The sequence below is a fragment of the Lynx rufus genome, unplaced genomic scaffold (assembly GCF_022079265.1).
Source record: "Lynx rufus isolate CCGP_SWC_20201006 ecotype Redwood Valley unplaced genomic scaffold, mLynRuf1.p SCAF_1, whole genome shotgun sequence".
Lineage (NCBI taxonomy): Eukaryota > Metazoa > Chordata > Mammalia > Carnivora > Felidae > Lynx > Lynx rufus.
This window is the reverse complement of record NW_025814823.1, coordinates 131,346,240-131,363,548: the sequence shown is the minus strand read 5'-3', so window position 1 is coordinate 131,363,548 and position 17,309 is coordinate 131,346,240. Positions and strand designations below refer to the sequence as shown.

The 17,309-nt window shown below is 37.2% G+C and overlaps 1 non-coding gene across 1 annotated transcript; it reads right to left on the bottom strand.

The window, feature by feature from the left end:
• Positions 1–5,830: 5,830 nt before the first annotated feature.
• TRNAR-UCG (transfer RNA arginine (anticodon UCG)) lies at positions 5,831–5,915 on the bottom strand. Its single transcript has one exon. It is a non-coding gene; the product is annotated as a tRNA-Arg (tRNA).
• Between the last annotated feature and the right edge of the window lie 11,394 nt (positions 5,916–17,309).

Sequence of the window (17,309 nt, the reverse complement as noted above, 5' to 3'; positions counted from 1 at the left end):
AGCCCATTCATGACCAATTAAGGGCCCAGGGCTTTGGAAGTTATTCCCGTGATCTCCTTATTTGCTGCAAATAAAGATTACCTTTGGGGACAGTTCCATCTGATGGAGTCTCAGTCAGTAACTCACGAAAGAACATACTCACATTAGTCGGGTTACAGGTGGACAGCCTCTCACCTTGTTCTCTGCCCAGATTCCTCTTTGTCCTTGGACCCCGGAAGGGGGCGGAGGGTGGGGCTTCCTTTGCCTCCAGGTGTGCGGAGTTTAGTAGCTTAACGACTTAACAATCACAGTTAAACTTTTCACCAGGAGGACTAGAACCTTTGCAGATAATTACTTCATCATCACATCCCTCAGGAGACAACGTCAGGAAACAGAATGATGCTTCTCAGAGCTCCAGCAGAACGGAGGTCCCACTGCCCATGGTGATAGTCTCTACAATATGCTCTTACATCCACTGGCTTTCCCTCTTTCCTTTTCCCTGTCATTACATATCCTCACTTCTGTTCCTTGGGGTCACCTCCAAAACCACTACTTGTAACCCATTCTTTGTCTTAGATACTGCTTATGAGGGAAGTAAGCTAACGCCCATGCTGGGGTTTACATATTTTTGGAATGAAAGAATAAATGATGAATAAACAAATGAGGTAATGAATGAGAAGACAAACTGTGCTGTGTTTAGCACTGCTATGGCTTATTACACTTTGTATTCTGTTGATTTTTGCTGATTCCAATGGAGAGAATGGATGCTGGAAGTCTACAATCTATTTGATGGCTCTACTATAGAAATTAGGCTTCTGGTCGCTCCCTGCTCTCTTGCTCGGCCTCACAGAGAGGCCAGTGTGTGTTTCTAAGTAGACTTCCTGAGGCTCACATTTCCTAAACTTGAAGCAGTTTGTTTCTAACAGGAGTGTGAGAATGGAAGCCCCAGGATGTGACCAAATTAGCCTTTGGCCAATAATAGCAGACCAAAGTTGGTATGTTTTTCACAGCTTGATTAGAGGCGTTTGCATTTAAGAAGTGCAGGATTATTATATGTGACTTCCAGGAGAGCAGCTGGGACATTATTCTCTCTGTTGCCCACCACAGAATCTGCTCTAGTTGAGAAGTTTCTCTAGTCCAACCCAGATCTGGCCTCCCCACCTGAATGCCCTTCTGATGCTGGAGCCCTTAGCTCCCCAGCTGTCTCCCCTTGTGCCTGAGCTGCTTTCTCCCTACTGTCCTTTGACTCTGTGGTGGTCCTTGAAATTTGCCTCCAAACTTAGATTTTCTCCATTTTCTATTCCCTCTCAAAAGTGGTTGAAGAGCCCTTGGGTACGTTGAGAATCCGGAAGAAGCATTTATATGTATTACCAAAAAGGCAGCTTTTTGTAAACTCCTATTTCCCTTTGGCCTTTAAACCACCGGCACTAGAAACGTAGAGGGCTTGTTAAATGTACAGATCCTCGGGACCTACTCCAGAACTACTACTCAAACAGAATCACTGATTGTTGGGGACTGGGAATCTGCATTTTAACAAGCTCTTCAAGTGATTTTATGCACACTCAGGTTTGAGAGACACTTTAATTTGTTCCCTTCTATCATGTTTCTCAAATGTTCTCTCCTCTTTCCTCGCTGAGAAGGTGAAAAGGACTCACTGAAATGTCTATTTCTGTACAGCTTTTGACCGAAGCCAGAACCAAAGCAGATTTGCTATGCAGTTTTTCCTCATTAGATACAAGGTCAAAGAGGTAATTACTCATTTATTTTCCATCGGAGGTGACCAAAAAGACTTTCTTGTTGTGGCACATTCTGTTGTAGTTGGTTGGTTATTTTTTTCCCCTGTGTCAGGAAGGAAACCCATCTGAAGCAAGCACCAAAGGTGAATGTCTGCATTCTTTTTAGAGGCCACTATAAGTAGGAGAAAGCTCTAAGCCAGCTCAGCAATTAACCCAACTTACTCACTAGAATCACCTGGAAAGCTTGAGAAATACCAATGCCCAGGCACTCTTGTCTAGAAATTCTGATTCAATCTGTTTGGGGTAGGACCTGTCTATTTTAAACTTTTTTTCTTTTACCTTTATTTTTATTTATTTGGAGAGAGAAGTAGAGAGCAAGTGTGGAGAGGCAGAGAGACAGGGAGCCAGAATCCCAAGCGGGGATGCAGGGCTCAAACTCATGAACTATGAGCTCATGACCTGAGGTAAAGTCAAGAGTCAGACGCCCGACTGATTGAGCCACCCAGCCGCCACATACCTATCTATTTTAAAAGCTACCTAGGTGAGATTCTAAGTAAACTACATAATTATTGTGTAGTCACTAAGGGCTTGGGCTTGGGCCTTGTGTTGGGGGTATACATGTTTTTAGTGGAAAAGATGGGGATGTATATGCCAGGTTGAAGGAGCTGTAAGAAATTATGTGGAGGAATGGACATATGGGGATATCTAGGAGGCAAGTAAATTCAGTTGACCCAAGATTACCATCAAAAAACCATGTTCATGGAAGTATAGATACAGATATAGATATAGATCCATTTCTGATGAAAGGCCTTCACTAAGATAAAACTTTAACTTTCATGAAGTGACATTACTTTTGAACTTATGCAAAATGGCAAGGAATATATAACTTACTAAATTATTTGTATAACTTACAAATCCAGGACAAGTCTTTATCTCCTAATGTAACTTCATCTTTCCTTTAACTAGACAGTGAAAATTATGTGGTCCCTGATATTTTATTTTAGATTTTGGCTACTGGGAAACTCAGTATTAATGTTAGTGCTCAATTACGGAAACTCATACCAGACTCTAGATAAAATTTTCTTCTCCACTCTTCGTATTTTTTTCAGTATTTCTTGTTAATCTATTTTTTAATTAACTTACTTAATATATGCTTTAACATAGTAATGTATCTATTCCTTTGTGGAAGTGAACAAATATAACCTTTATATCCATCTACCTTTCACTGATATATGCCAAAATTACGAAAGACGACACGATCTGGCTCCTGCCCGCTCTCTGATCTCATTCCTTCTCACTTTCCACTTTTGGTGCTCTCTGCTTTTTCTGTTACCCAACATACTAGGCTAAATCTCATTTGCTTTCCTTCCTCTTGGATTTTCCCTTCAGCTAGGATAGTGCTGCCCAATGCTTTGCCTATCTTGGGACACACAGAAAAATGGGAACATTTGCACAACAATTTGGAGTAAAGAGAGAAAACTATCGACTACTGAGTCCTAGAGGCAGCTGCTTAAGGGCTTCGCTGCCCCAGGCTCTGCCCAAAGGCAGAGATGATCAGTATGTTACTGTCACATCCCATCCGTGAGATCTTGGAATGGCTGTCTTCTTTACATTATTTGGATGTCAACTTAAATGTCACCTCTGAGGGAAGCCTCACATCACTAATCCTATAAGAGTATGCACCACCCCCCCCACCCCCGCAGCCACTCCACCATATTGCTCAATTTTATCTTCCTCATAGCATTATCAGCACCTGAAATTATGTGTGTATGTATGTGTGTATGTATGCATTTATTCACCAGCTTATAGTTTGTCTCTACTAGTTTCAATACAGGGTCCTTAAGTGCCTTGTTTATCACTATGAATCAAAAGCCCAGGAAAAAAAAGTAAGTACTCAATAAACACAGCAGAATGACTGAGCCAGGATATTCTTCACTCCTGATGAGGCTTTCTAGTGTGGCCGGGGAGCATGCCTCACTAAACGAGTTAATACAGGGGCTCTGTCTTCTTCATAGTCCTCAGCACATGTCTATCTTTATAGTTTTACAGCCTGGCTCACAGTAGACATACATTAAGTGCTCGCATAAATGAATGAAGGGAGGAAGAAAGGAAAGAAGGAAGGAAGGAAAAGATTATTGAACACAGACTTAAGCTTCTTTGGTCTATTTCAAATTCTTTGGGTATTTTCAACTGGATTTGGGCAGGAGGTTAGCCTGAAACTTGGATAGTCATGGTATGTATCCTTTAACTGATGCAGTCAGACCAATATAAGGCATCCATTATGTGATCTAGGGCAAATCACTTAACGATGAGGACCTTCAGTTTCCTTTTCTGCAAATTGATTAAGTTTGGGCTGGAAGAGCTTGCAGTCCTCTACCATTTTATACCAACTGACAGAAAGTCAGGAAAGAGGTGCTGAGGAAGTTAACAGGCAGACAATCCATACTAGTTAGGGTCTCAGGGTCCTCCAAGGGGCATCAGAGGCTATTCTTTATTTTTTTATTTTTTTTTTTCCAACGTTTATTTATTTTTGGGACAGAGAGAGACAGAGCATGAACGGGGGAGGGGCAGAGAGAGAGGGAGACACAGAACTGGAAACAGGCTCCAGGCTCCGAGCCATCAGCCCAGAGCCCGACGCGGGGCTCGAACTCACGGACCGCGAGATCGTGACCTGAGCTGAAGTCGGACGCTTAACCGACTGCGCCACCCAGGCGCCCCCAGAGGCTATTCTTTAAAAACATGATTGGTAATGGGGTGCCTGGGTGGCTCAGTCGGTTGTGCCTCTGACTTTGGCTCACCTCATGATCTCACGGTTCTTGGGTTTGAGCCCCGTGTCAGGCTCTGTGCTGACAGCTTGGAACCCAGATCCTGCTTCAGATTCTGTGTTTCCTTCTCTCTCTGCCCCTCCCCTGCTCACACACTCTCTCTCTGTCCCTCAGAAAAGAATAAACATTAGAAAAACATTAAAAAACATGATTGGTAAGAATAAGCTAGGAAGCCCCGAGGACATGTTTTGAGGAGGACTGAACTTTCTACCTAGGATGTATGTTGTCCTCTCTCTCTGCCTGATTAATGCTGAGCATGAGGTGGTGACCTTGAATGAATGAGCAACAACAGTTGCTCCACAGGTAGTTGCGTGTAGGAAGTCGTTTTCTAGGGCCGCAAATTTTGTTTCCTCATTATACTCAAGCATTTAAGAAACAAGCACAAGGCCTTTCTTGGCCTCCATTTATCTGTCTGAAAAATTGAACGGCCTACACTCTTATGAAGACGAAATCAAACAGTACATGGAAAGGGCCTGGCATAGTGTCAGGAATATAAGAAGCAATCATGCTGGCTATTACTGTTATTACATTATGCAAGTCATGAGCTGGAAGCCAGAATATTTAATCCCAAATACTGGCATTTGATTCCACTTCTTTCTACTGAAGACAGAGCAGTTGGCTCCGCAGTCCAGAGGAAGAGATCCAGGACCACACATGACAGTCATCTTCAAATCGAATGCCTCCGTGTATTAATAAGCCCAGCTGTGCTTCCCTAACAATTTGGAAAATCTGCAAAATCCAAAAAGAAGCCAAAACAAGAAATACTCAGTCTGGAAGCAAATTTCAGTTTTAGATTCATTAACTGACGCACCTGGGATGAATGGCTTCCAATCGTCATTCCAATTTTCAGTAAAAATTGCTGAAAGGCATAGCTCGTACTTGACAATTCTATTTACTTAATTTTAGTTTTCAAGGTGTAATTGGAGATTAGGAATAAAATAATTTTAGAAGACAGATATTATTCACTATAAAAATGGCTACACTGCTAATGATGAGCTCTAAACAGAATTTCAAAATACTAGTTCTCAGACAATTTCAAGTAAGAAATTGGTTTAGTAAAACATTAACAGGGGCGCCTGACTGGGTTAGTCTGTACAGCATGAGACTCTTGATCTCAGGGGTGTGAGTTCAAGCTCCATGTTGGGCATGGAGCTCACTTTTTTTTTATTTTGTTTTTTTAATGTTTATTTATTTTTGAGACAGAGAGAGACAGAGCATGAACGGGGGAGGGTCAGAGAGAGGGAGACACAGAATCTGAAACAGGCTCCAGGCTCTGAGCTGTCAGCACAGAGCCCGACGCGGGGCTTGAACCCACGGACCATGAGATCATGACCTGAGCCGAAGTCAGACGCTCAACCGACTGAGCCACCCAGGCGCCCCGGAGCTCACTTTTAAAAAAAGAAAATAAATAAAAATAAAATATTAATAGCAAATTTTGACTAATTTTAGAACTCTTTTCTGTAGAATTTTTAAGTCATTGATTATCAGCTTAAATAATAAGTTTTAATATAATTTCTCTATATTCTGGGGCATCTGGGTGGCTCAGTTCGTTGGGCGTTTGACTTGGGCTCAGGTCATGATCTCAGGGTTGGTGAGTTTGAGCCCTGCATCAGGCTCTGTGCTGACAGCTCAGAGCCTGGAGCCTGCTTTGGATTCTGTGTCTCCCTCTCTCTCTGCTGCTCTCCCACTTGCATTCTGTCTCTCACTCTCTCAAAAATAAATAAACTTTAAAAAAAAATTTAAAAACAATTTCTCTGTATTTTCCATTACATAAAGTGATGCATATATAACTGTCTTTTAAAATGTAAGATAAAATTCTATATTAATATTTATGCCGATGAATATTTATGTTTGGTGAACAGAGATTTTGCATAAATGGAAAAGATGAAGAAAGCCCCATATTTTTTGAAAAACTAAGTTTGTTTTTTTTTTTAAACTAACATTTCTCAAACACTTATAAGGAGCTCTGCTAAAGTTCTTCAGTTGCATTTTCTTATTTAATCCTGATGTAACCTAGTAAGGTGGACATTTTCCTAACTTGTGCTTCTGGTAAATCTTGAAGATTCTATATTTTAAACTTTCTCCCACTGCAAAATACCAAGGAATCATAGGCAAGTAAAAACTAACAGGCAGAGCTGAGCTCTCAAGAAATTAAGGACAATCTTGAGTGTCCTCAAAACAATAGGAAAAAAAAACAGTGTAATTATCCAGAAATGAAGTTACAGATACCTTGGAGACATCTGCTGATCACAGGTACATAAATCCTGAAGTTTTAATGTCTTTTCAGTGAACCAGAACAAATCCTAAGACATAAAAGATGGCAGGGTTGGGAGTTGGAATGTAGAGTGACATAAAGCTAGAATCCTCAGAGAGCTTCAGGGAAAACAACATGTAACTCTGATTTGAATCCAACACAGGGATAAAGACAGATCTGATAATACCTAGCCATAGATGATGCCCCCACACAGGTTAGTAGTATGCTGTCAAAAACAAATCTTCCTGGAAGAAGGTCCGCTGAACCAAAATTTTCAGGATTCCCATAAACAGAGACTAACCAAATTTAAACTCACGATATAAAATCACCAAACACAATAGCAACCAAGCTATGATGAAAATTAGCACAAAAGAGAATTAGGGCACAGATATTATAATAATCCAAGACAGAATATGAAATGAACATGCTTAAAGTTTTAACAGAAATGATGTAATTATAAACTTGAGCAAGAAACAAATGTCTATTAAAATAACTTGGTATATTTGAAAAACAAAGCAAAACTTCTAAAAGCAAAATATATAGTTGAAATTGAAGACTTAAAGGATTGGTTAAACGGCAGATTAAACACACTAAAGAAAGAATTAATAGACTAGAAGATGATATGAAGAAATTAACTAGAATGCAATATAGGAGGAGAAATTAAAAATATGACAGAGAATTAAGAGACAGTGAAGAGAAGGTTCTCCTCTTACTATATCTAGAATCTCGGGAAAAGAATAAAATGAATAAGGGAAAGGAAATACTTGTTGAATTAATGGTGAATGAATGAATCATAATTTCCCAGAGTTAATGGAAGTTATAAATCCTCAGTTTTAAGAAGCTAAATAAATCCCAGGAAAACTAGAAAAAAAAAATCCACAGCTACACATACTGAGGCAATTTGCAAAACCCAATAAAAACTAAAAGCCAGGGATCTCAAATCCAGCCAGAGAGAAAAGGAAGTTTACTCATACACTAATGACAAATGACAGTAAGTTTCTCATCAAAAGCAATAATGCAAGACAAAAAAATATTCCAGTAATATCTCCCAGTTCTGAGAAGCATAAAGCTGTCAACCTATAATTGTGTACTTAGCTAAATGAGGGTGAAATAAAAACAATTCTGTCAATAAAAAACGAGGAGAGCTTTCTGCTAACAGACCTCTATAAAAGAAATTTCTAAAGGATATTTTTAAGGCTGAAGAAAATAATCCCAGAAGAAGTATGTGAGACACAAGAAGGAATGCTGTTCAAGTAAATTGGTAACATATGGACAAATGTAAGGAAACACTGACCGTATAGCGCAAGAGTCATGTCTAATTAAGAGAGTGACAATCAAAAGCATGAGGCAACTGATTGCTTCACGACAATACCCTGGACAAGGATGATCTGAATTAAAGTATTTAAGTACACTTGTGTGATTTGAGAGGCGGTGACAAATATGAATAATCTTTGTAGTTTAAGTTGTTTTTACATGTTAAAATGTTAACATCTAGTCATGACTAGAATACAGAACTTCTAATACAATGAGGAAAAAAAACCTAATCTTGAAACTCAGCCAATAGAGTGGAAGCAGCAGAAATGGGTAAAAGAGAAACATAGAAGAAACAGAATGAAAATAAAAACTATAAAATAACATAGCTGAAATAACATAGCTGATACAGACATAGTCACAGTAAAATTAAGACTAAATTCCTATGCTAAAACAATAATATTTCCAGATTCAGAAAGAAAATAATTATAATGCTTTTACAAGGGACTCATGTGAAACTTGAAGATATAACAAAGATGAAAGATAATAAATGGACTGAGATAAACCAGGCAAATGCTTACCAAAAATAACTGATATAGACAAAATAGTACTTAAAGCAACAAACAATATTAAGGGTAAAGAGTGTAAGCTATTTACGTCAGCAGGAAGATATACTAATTATAATAAGTATGTACTGATCTATTATTTGTCCAGAAGATATATAAAGCAAATATTAACAGCACTACAAGGAGAAGTTGACAAATCTGTCATTGTGAGAAGTTCACTTATCCTATCCTATCCTATCTCCTTACTAATTTTTGTCTGCTTGATCTATCAACTCCAACATTTATCAGAGGTTGATAGATCAAGCAGACAAAAATTAATAAGGATTAGAAACTTTGAAAAACATAATTAACAGGTTTGATCAAACAGATGTGAAGAGAGCCACAAAATATGATTAGATGATATGTCTTCTCAATTACACAGGCAATACTTATGATAATTAATCGTGTACTAGGCAATAATATCAATTTCAAATTTTTTTTTTAATTTTTTTTTTTTTACGTTTATTTATTTTTGAGACAGAGAGAGACAGAGCATGAGCGGGGGAGGGGCAGAGAGAGAGGGAGACACAGAATCGGAAGCAGGCTCCAGGCTCTGAGCCATCGGCCCAGAGCCCGACGCGGGGCTCGAACTCACAGACCGCGAGATCGTGACCTGGCTGAAGTCGGACGCTTAACCGACTGCGCCACCCAGGCGCCCCCAATTTCAAATTTTAAAGGAATTGGTGTATTTTACTTCAGATTCTCTGACAACAATAAAATTAAGTTACAAACTAATAATAGAAGGTATCTAAGAATGACTTCATTTGATTGGCATTTTTTAAAAAATTTTTTCCAAGTTTCTATTTGAATTCCATCTAGTTAACATACAGTGCAATGTTAGTTTCGGGTGTAGAATTTAGCGATTCATCGCTTACACGCAACACCCAGTGCTCATCACAAGTGCCCTCCTTAATCACCTGTTTAACCCATCCCCCTGCCCCTCCTCGCCTCTGGTAACCTTCAGTTCATTTTTTGTAGTTAAGAGTCTATTTCTTGGTTTGCTTCTCCCTTTCTTTTCCCCCTTCTATGTTCATTTGTTTTGTCTTTTAAATGCCACAGGAGTGAAATCATGATATTTGTCTTTCTCTGGCTGACTTATTTTGCTTAGCATTATACTCTCTAGCTCCATCCACGTTGTTGCAAATGGCAAGATTTCATTGTTATGGCTGAGTAATATTCCATTGTATATTTATATACCACATCTTCTTTATCCATTCATCAATCAGTGAACACTTGGGCTTCTCCAATAGTTTGGATATTGTAAATAATGCTGATGTAAACATTGGGGTGTATGTATCCCTTTGAATTAGTGTTCCTGTATTCTTTGGGTAAATACCCAATAGTGCAACTGCTGGAATATAAGGTAGTACTTATTTTTAATTTTTTGAGGAACCTCCGTAGTGTTTTTCAGAGTAGCTACAGCTAGGCAAAATAAGTCAGAGAAAGACAAATACTGTTTTCCCTCCAACAGTGCAGGAGGATTCCTTTTTCTTCACATCTTCACCAACACCTGTTGTTTCATGTGTTGTTGATTTTAGTCATTCTGATAGGTGTGAGGTGATATCTCATTGTGGTTTTGATTTGCATTTCCATGATGATCAGTGATGATGAGCACTTTTCATGTGTCTTTCGGCCATCTGGATGTCTTTGGAGAAATGTCTGTTCATGTCTTCTGCCCATTTTAAATTGGATTATTTGTTTTCTGGGAGTATTGATTTTATAAGTTCTTGGTATATTTTGGACACTAACCTTTTATCAGATATATCATTTGCAAATATCTTCTCCCATTCCACAGGTTGCCTTTTAGATTTGTTGATTGTTTCCTTTGCTGTGTTGAGGCTTTTATTTTGATGTAGTCCCAATAGTTTATTTTTGCTTTTATCTTCCTTGCCTCAGGAGACATATCTATGAAGTTGCTATGGCTGATGTCAAAGAAATTATTGCCTATATTTTCTTAGAAGATTTTTAAGGTTTCAGGTCCCACGTTTAAGTCTTTAACCCATTTTGCATTTATTTTGGTGTATGGCATAAGAAAGTGGTTCAATTAGATTCTTTTGTATGGACCTGTGCAGGTTTCTCAACACCATTTGTTAAAGAAACATTTTCCCCATTGGATATTCTCCTGTGCTTTGTCGAAGACTAATTGACCATATAATTGTGGGTTTATTTATGGATTTTCTACTCTTTTTTATTGACTTATGTGTCTATTTTTATGCCAGTACCATTTTGTTTTGATTACTGATGCTTTGTAATTAACTTGAGGTGTGGGACTGTGATGCCTCCAGCTTCGCTTTGCTTTTTTCAGGATTGTTTGGCTATTCACAGTCTTTTGTGCTTGCATACAAATTTTGCGATTGTTCCTTCTGAGAAAAATGCTGTTGGTATTTTGATAGGGATTGTATAAAATGTGTAGATTGCTTTGGATTGTATGGATATTTTAATAATATTTGTTCTTCCAATCCATGAGAATGGAATGTCTTTCCATTTCTTTGTGTGGTCTTCAGTTTCTTTCAACAGTATTCAGAGCACAGGTCTTTTACCTTTTTGGTTAAGTATACTATTATTTTTGATACGATTATAAATGGGATTGATTCCTTAATTTCTCTTTCTGCTGCTTCATTTTTTGGTGTATAGAAAAGCAACAGATTTACGTACATTGATTTTGTATCCTGTGAATTTACTGAATTCATGTATCAGTTCTAGTAGATTTTTGGTGGAGTCTGGATTTTCTACTTACTGATTTGGATGCCTTTTATTTCTTTTTGTTGTCTATTTGCTGTAGCTACAACTTCCATTACTATAATGAATAACAGTGGTGAGAGTGGATGTCCTTGTCTTTTTCCTGACCTTAGGGGAAAAGCTTTAGGTTTTTTATACACGGCCTTTATTATGTTGAGCATGTTCCCTTTTAACCCACTTTGTTGAGGGTTTTCATCATGAATAGATGTTGCACTTTGTCAAATGTTTTTTTCTGTGTCTATTGAAATAATCATATAGTTCTTATCCTTTCTTTTATGGATGTTATGTATCACATGGATTGATTTACAAATATTGAACCACACTTGCAACCCAGGAATAAATCCCACTTCATTGTGGTGAATGATTTTTTTTAATGTATTGTTATATTTGGTTCACTAGTATTTTGTTGAAAATTTTTGCATCCATGTTCATCAAGGATTTGGCCTATGGTTCTCTATTTTAGCGGCGTCTTTTCCAGTTTTGGTATCAGGGTAATGCTACCCTCATAGAATAAATTTGGAAGTTTTCTTTTCTATTCTTTGGAATACTTTGAAAAAATAGGTATTAGTTCTTCTTAAATGTTTGATAGAATTCACCTGTGAAGGCGTCTGGTCCTGGATTTTTTCTTGTTGGGAGTTTTTTGATTACTGATTCAATTTCTTTGGTAGTTCTCAGTCTGTTCAAATTTTTTATTTTTTCCTGTTTTAGTTTCAGTTTTAGTAGTTTATGTGTTTCTGGGAATTTATTTCTTCTAGGTTGTCCAATTTGTTGGCATATTGTTTTTCATAATATTTTCTTATGATCGTATTTCTGTGTTGTTGATTGTGATTTCTCCTCTTTTATTTGTGATTTTATTTATTTGAGTCTTTTCTCTTTTTATCTTGATAAATCTGGCTAGAGGTTTGGCAATTTTCTTGATTTTTTCAAAGAGCCAGCCCCTGGCTTCATTGATCTGTTTTGTTGGTTTTTTAGTTTCTATATTATTTATTTCTGCCTTAATCTTTATTATTTCCTTCCTTCTGCTGGTTTTTGGTTTTGTTAGTTTTTCTGGTTCCTTTAAAGTTTAAGGTTAGGTTGTTTATTTGAGTGTTTTTCCTTCTTGAAGTTGATTTGTATTGCTACCAATTGCCCTCTTAGAATAGCTTTTGCTGCATCCTAGAGGTTTTGGACCATTGTGTTTTCATTTTCATTCGTTTGCACGTACTTTTTTATTTCTTTACTTCTTCATTGACCCATTCATTCCTTAGTAGCATGTTATTTAACTCCATGTATTTGTGGACTGTCCAGATTTGTTTTTAAGGTTGACCTGTAGTTCTATAGCATTGTGGTCAGAAAATATGCATGGTATGACTTCAATCTTCTTCAATTTGTTGGAATTTGTTTTGTGGGCTAGTATGTGATTTGTTCTGGAGAATTTTCTGTAAGCACTTGAAAAGAATGAAAATAATGTGTATTCTGCTGTTTTAGGATAAAATGTTCTGAATATATCTGATAAATCCATCTGGCCCAATGTGTCATTCAAAGTCATTGTTTCCTTGTTGATTTTGTTTAGATGAACTGTCCATTGATGTAAGTGGGGTGCTAAAGTCCCCTACTATTATTGTATTATTATGGATTCATTCCTTTACATTTGTTATGATCTCTTTTATTTATTTCGGTGTTCCTGTTTGATACATAAATATTTACAATTATGATATCTTATTGGATTGTGCCCTTTATTATTATATAGTGTCCTTTGTCTTTTGTTAGAGGCTTTGTTCTAAAGTCTATTTTGTCTGAGGTAAGAAATGCTGCTCTGGCTTTCTTTCGATGTCTATTTGCATGGTAGAGGTTTCTCCATCCCTGCACTTTCAATCTGCACAGGTATCTTTAGATCTAAAATGAACCTCATCTTGTAGGCAGCATATAGATGGATCTTGTTTTTTTATCCATTCTGTTGCCCTAAGTGTTTTGATTAGAACATTTAGTCTATTTACATTCCAAGTAATTATTGATAGATATGAACTTAGTGACATTTTATTACTTGTTTTGTGGTTGTTTCTGAAGATTTTCTCTGATTCTTTCTTGTCTTTCAGTCTTTCGTGTTTTGCTGATTTTCTTTAGTGATATATTTTGATTTTTTTTCTTTATTATTTGCATGTTTATCAGTGGTTTTTGATATATGGTTACCATTAGGATTGTATACAATATCTTCTGTGTATAGCAGTCTATGTTAAGTTGATGGTCATTCTCCTCTCCTCTTCATGCTTTAGGTATAGGTTATTATATTTTATAGCCTTTCTTTTAGTGAATCCCCTGACTAATTGTTTGCAATTGTTTGCAGAAAGATTCATTTTTAGTCCTTTTGTGTTTCCTAACTTCATACAGTCACTTTTGGTCTCTGCTTTCCACACAGAGTCCCCTTTAACATTTCTTGCAGGGCTGGTTTAGTGATCATGAACTCCTTTAGTTTTTATTTGGGAAACTCTTTATCTCTCCTATTCTGAATGATAGTCTTTCTGGATAGAATATTCTTGGCTGCAGATGTTTCTCATTCAACCCTTTGAATATGTCATGTCACTGCCTTCTGATTTGGAAAGTTTCTGTTGAAAAATCTTCTCCTGCTAGGCTTATGGGTTTTCTCTTCTAAGTTACTGACTTCTTTTGTCTTGCTGCTTTTAAGATTTTTTCTTTACCATTATATTTTGAAAATTTAATTATAATATGTCTTGGTATTGGCCTGCTTTGGTTGATTTTGATGGGAGTTCTCTCTGCCTCCTGGATCTGGATATCTGTTTCCTTCCCCAGAGTAGGGAAGTTTTCAGCTACTATTTCTTCAAATAACTTTTCTGCCCCCTTTTCTCTCTTGTTCTTCTTCTGGGACTCATATAATAAGAATGCCCCTATATTTGGTGGAGTCTCTGAGTTCCCTAAGTCTATTTTTATTTTGTGTAATTCTTTTTTCTCTCTTTTGTTCAGCTTGACTATTTTCCATTACTCTGTCTTCTAGGTCATTAGTTCATTATTCTGTTTCTTCCCATTGTTCTATTTGTTCTATTAAGTGTGTTTCTCATTTTGTTTATTCAGCCCCATACCTCTGCTATGTTATTCCTTATCTCTGTGTTAAGGGTCTGACTCATGTTTTTACTCTTTTCTCAAGTCCAGTGAGTATCCTCGTGATCATTTCTTTAAATTCTCTATCAGGTATGTTACTTAGATGTTTCGCTTAGATCACTGGCCTTATCTTTGTCTTATTCTTTCATTTGGATAAATTTCCCTGTCTTCTCATTTTGTCTGCCTGTTTGTCTATTTCCATGTGTTAGGAAAGTCAACTATATCTTCCTTCTGCTGTTAGCACAGAGCCCAATGCAGGGCTCCAACTCATGAACTGCGAGAGCATGACCCAAGCCAAAGTCAGATGCTTAACTGACTGAGCCACCCAGGCGCCCCAGATGACATGTAGTTTTAAACATGGGATGGGGTGAGCTTCGGGTCCTCCTACTCTATCATCTTCCCAAGCTCTTCCCATTTAATTGGCATTTACCAAATTGCCCAATTTAGAAATAACAGTGGAAAACAGAAAATAGCTAGAATTGGATGATGATAATAGCATATATCAAAATTTGTTAGATGTAGCTAAAATTCAATTTCAAATGAAACATATATTTCTAAATTCATATGCTAAACATCATTTTATATTTAATGAACTAATTGCAAAACTTAAGAGTTAGAAAAAAACAACAAAATTCCCTGAGAAGAATACAAAACATAATAAAGATAAAAGCAGAAATTAAGCAAATAAAAAACAGTCACTGGAGAGGATCGGCAAACATAAAGGTTGCATCTTTTATAAAACCAGTAAAATTGTTGTGGCTGATCAAGAATAAAAGGGAGGAGCGCCTGGGTGGTTCAGTCGGTTGGGCGACCGACTTCAGCTCAGGTCATGATCTTGCAGTCAGTGAGTTCGAGCCCTGCATCAGGCTCTGTGCTGACAGCTCAGAGCCTGGAGCCTGTTTCAGATTCTGTGTCTCCCTCTCTCTCTGACCTTCCCCAATTCATGTTCTGTCTCTCTCTGTCTCAAAAATGAATACACGTTAAAAAAAATAAAAAAAAAAGAATAAGGGAAAAGTCTCACAAGGGTAACATTAAGGATGAAAACAAGATATTCGCTGCAGATATAGAGAAGTTCATTGATTTAAACAACTTAGTAAAAATAAAGACATTTTTATTTTTTTTAAATTTTTTTTAACGTATATTTATTTTTGAGACAGAGAGAGACAGAGCATGAACGGGGGAGGGTCAGAGAGAGAGGGAGACACAGAATCTGAAACAGGCTCCAGGCTCTGAGCGGTCAGCACAGAGCCCGACGCGGGGCTCGAACTCACGGACCGCGAGATCATGACCTGAGCTGAAGTCGGACGCTTAACCGACTGAGCCACCCAGGTGCCCCAAAAACATTCTTAAAGAAAACTATATCTGAACATTGACTCTAGAAATATTAGAAAACCTGAATTATCTTGGAACCACTAAAGTAATTGCATCAGAAGTTAAACACATAGTCACCAAGAAAAATCAGGTCCAAATGTTTTTACAGACAAGTTTTACTAAATAGTTTTACCAAACAGATAACTGAGTTCTTATAAAAACTATTTCAGAGAATAACAAAGTGAGAAAGTATTCCATACCTCATTTTTATGAGGTTGGCATAACTTTTGGTAGTGATACTAGTCCTATGAAGAATCATTACAAGAAGCAACAGTACGAGAAGGGAAACTTGTAGACAAATCTCACTGGGGATTAGATGTAAGATGTAAAACAAAATATTAGTGACATAAATCTAGAATAAAACTGAAAATAAAACTTCTTTACCCTGATTAAGTATATATACCTTTCAGACATACACTGTGTTGTGTAGCATTAGAAATACTGTCTCTGGCATCATTAATGAGGTGAGTCATTATGCAGTCATATCACTGCATTTCTGAAATATTAAACTTAAGTACAGTTCATTAGGAAACAAAAAGGTAAGTGCCAAAAGCTTAGAGAGAAAGATAGATTGTAATGTTTGTGGATTGTTAAGTTGTTAATATAGAAAAACAAACAGAATCTACAGACATTTTAAAGTGAATTACATCAGGAGCCCCTGGGTGGCTCAGGCAGTTAAGCATCCGGCTTGGTCTCAGGTCATGATCTAGCAGTTTGCGGGTTCAAGCCCTGTGTCAGGCTCTGTGCTCACAGCTCAGAGCCTGGAGCCTGCTTCGGATTCTGTGTCTCCCTCTCTCTGTCCCTTCCCTGTTCATGCTCTGTCTCTCTCTGTATCTCAAAAATGAATGTTTAAAAAAATAAAAATAAAATTAAGTACACCAAAGATAAATCAACTTAAAAAGTTAACCACATTCTATATACCTAAAACAATTGAAAATATAATTTAAAAACATTCACATTAGCTATCACCTATACAAATATAATCACAATAACAACAAAATGAGGTACCTGGGGGAAAAAAATCTACCAAAAGCTGTTCACGCCATTAATGGAGAAAATTAAAAACTTTACTGAAAAGCAAGAAAGAGCTAAATAAATGGTTAAGAAGATTCACATATAATATTTAATATCATAAAGATATCTGTTCTTTCCGCATTATCACAACTGCAAGAAAAATTCCACAACAGTTTTGTGTAGACATATGGGAATGGTATCCAAAAGTTGATTCAACGTTAATATGTATATTAACATAAAGGGCCAGCAGCAGCCAAGAAACTTTTAAGGAAGAATAAAGAGCAGATATTATGAGATATTAAGTTTATTTTAAAAAGTAAGACACTGTATTTTGGAATGGAGACAGACTAATTAAAGACAATAGAGAGCCCAGCAAACTCACCTGTATGTGAAAACATAATGTATGATGGAGGAGACTGCAAAACCGGGAAAGAAAGGATTG